Source organism: Gossypium arboreum, chromosome 1 (genome assembly GCF_025698485.1).
Source record: "Gossypium arboreum isolate Shixiya-1 chromosome 1, ASM2569848v2, whole genome shotgun sequence".
Classification (NCBI taxonomy): domain Eukaryota; kingdom Viridiplantae; phylum Streptophyta; class Magnoliopsida; order Malvales; family Malvaceae; genus Gossypium; species Gossypium arboreum.
In genome coordinates, this window is record NC_069070.1 from 105,817,967 (window position 1) to 105,820,839 (window position 2,873).

General features: G+C 36.5%; 1 non-coding gene across 1 annotated transcript; it reads right to left on the bottom strand.

Moving 5' to 3' along the window:
• Positions 1-2,535: 2,535 nt before the first annotated feature.
• Positions 2,536-2,642, bottom strand: LOC128282526 (small nucleolar RNA R71). Its single transcript, XR_008272824.1, has one exon. It is a non-coding gene; the product is annotated as a small nucleolar RNA R71 (small nucleolar RNA).
• Between the last annotated feature and the right edge of the window lie 231 nt (positions 2,643-2,873).

Below are 2,873 nucleotides of genomic sequence, written 5' to 3' on the forward strand. Positions count from 1 at the left end.
AATCCCTCTACTAGAAATTTTATGTCCTAACACAATACCTTTTTGAACCATAAAGTGATGTTTTTCCCAGTTAAGCACAAGGTTTGTTTCCTCACATTTTATTAACATTCATTTTAAATTTTTGAGGCAAATATGGAAAGAGTTACCGAAAATCGAGAAATCATCCATAAATACCTCAATGATGTCTTCTACAAGTTCATCAAAAATGGTCATCATGCAGCGCTGAAAAGTAACAGGAGCATTACATAATCCAAAAGGCATTCTATGATAAGCAAACGTATCGTATGAACATGTAAATGTCATCTTTTCTTGATCTTCAGGAGCTATTGGGATTTGGAAATAGCCAGTGAGCCGGTCTAAAAAGCAGTAGTACATGTGCCCCGACAATCTTTCCAACATTTGGTCAATGAATGGAAGGGGAAAGTGATCTTTTCTCGTGGCATTAATAAACCATAATTTATACATATTTTTATCCCATGCTTAGCACATTTATGGATGGTTTCTCCTTAGAATTGGTGAATTCGATGCTCCTAATCCTTAAATTTCATGTTTTATACTTAAGTGAGCATAGGAGAGTAAAAAAAGAAAGAAACGGGCTGAAAACAGAAAAAATGGACCCACGTGGGAAATCAACACGGCTTGGACTTCCTCACACAGGCATGTCACATGACTGTGTCTATTTGGTAGGATCGAAGAATGACTTACACGAGTAGACTACACGCCCGTGCCCATTTAACAGCCTTAACCACGACCTTAAGTAATCGCACACGGGCGTGTCCCTGCTGAGCCCAAGTTTAGTCCAATTCAAAAAAGGCCAATTTTGAGGGCTCTTAGGCATTCGAAAGCCTATTTAAACACCTGAGGAGGCACTTAGAAGGGGGACGCAGAGTAGGAAGTAAGGAATTACTCAAGGAAAGCCGATTGATCCATCTCAAGAGTCAGATTCATCATCAAGACTGAAGATCTCCCTTCAAGTTCCTTCATGAGTTTTGGGTTTTCTTATGTTTTGTTATCTTTATGCTTTTGAGATGTTTTCTTTCATAAATATGAACTAAACCCCCTAAATATCTAAGGGGAATGAAACCTAAGACATATCTTGTTACTATTATCTGAATTTTATGATAAATATTTGACTTGTTCTTAATTATATGTTCTTAATTCTTGTTTTAATAGTCTAGGATATTGATTCAAGTTAACGCTCTTATTTAGAGGAGGAATAAACCCTGTCTAAGAGTAAAATTTTCATAATTAAGCGGAGTTGATATCGCGCCTAGAGATAGGGTGACAACATTTTGCCGTATTAGGGTGAAACCTAATAAGGGAATCCATAGATCGAGTTAATGCAATTCTAGAGTGTTAATTAGAAAGAGATTTCAATTATTCAACCTAGGGTTAGATGTTATTAGTCTCGAGAGAGATAATAATATAACTTAGGGGTTTCTCCGGATCAAGTCAAATGAATAAATCGTCTGATTCAGAGTCAAATAACAAGTTAAGTTTAAGTGGAATTTTCCTTAGGTATTGTCTCAATCAATCAAATTTTCCCAAAAGTATTTTCCCAAGTTTTCTTTCTGCGCATTCTTAGTTAGTAATTAGTTTAGATAACCAAACCTCTTAATTTTTAGGCTAGATAATAAAAAGGAAGTAAATACTAGTACTCGTAGTTCCTTTGGGTTCAAAAATTCGGTCTTGCTGAACTATACTACTGTTCAATAGGTACACTTGCATTAATCGTGATAATAAGTTAGTCTCAAGAATGATTCATTTATAAATCTTTAAAACCTGTTACGAATATCACGCATCAAGTTTTTGGCGTCGTTGCCAAGGAACTAAGATATTAGGAAAACTCGATTTTTACTACTTTAGCCATTTACTTTATTTACAATTTAAGTTTTTATTTTCTTTTATTTTCTAATTTTTCTCTTATTTTATTCAGACAGGTTTTTCTAGTTTATGACTAGAAGAAACCCGTCAGGGTCATTACTTTTTGACGGTGAGATCGATCGCACAGTTCGCAAAAATCGACGAGAGATAAGGCGAAGCCTAAGATACACAGAGGACGAGCAAGAGGATGATACTTCAACCACAACCGAGGAGATGGCTAAAAACCAAGAAAATTCGCTATCTCCTACGATTGCTGCTGATCCAGTAAATCAGAATCCTGCTCCATGTACTATGTATGATTATGCTAAACCTTCTTTAACAGGAACTGAATCGAGCATAGTTAGGCCTGCTATTGCTTCAAATAATTTTGAGTTGAAACCTAACACAATTCAAATGATACAACAGTTTGTTCAGTTTGATGGTTTGCAGGACGAAGATCCCACTGCTTACTTGGTAAATTTCTTAGAGTTTTGCGACATTTTTAAAATCAATGGCGTCTCTGATGACGCCATTCGCCTTCGGTTATTCCCTTTTTTATTAAGGAATAAGGCTAAACAATGGTTGAACTCGTTACCATGAGGGTCAATCACTACTTGGGAACAAATGACTGAAAAGTTTTTATTAAAATATTTTTCATCGGCTAAAATAACCAAATTACGTAATGATATCTCTTCTTTTTTGCTGATGGATTTAGAAACACTCTACGATGCATGGGGGAGATACAAGGACCTTTTGAGAAGGTGCCCTCACCATGGGTTACCGCTTTGGCTACAGGTTCAAACATTTCATAACGGCCTGAATGCTTTGAGTCAGTAGATGATTGATGCAGCCGCAGGTGGAACTATCAATAATAAGACACCTGAGGCGACTTACGAATTTATTGAGGAGATGTCACTAAATAACTATCAATGGCAAGTTATGAGGACAAAGCCGACGAAGGCAGCCGGTGTTTTCAACCTCGATGCGGTTACTAAGATATCTAACAAAGT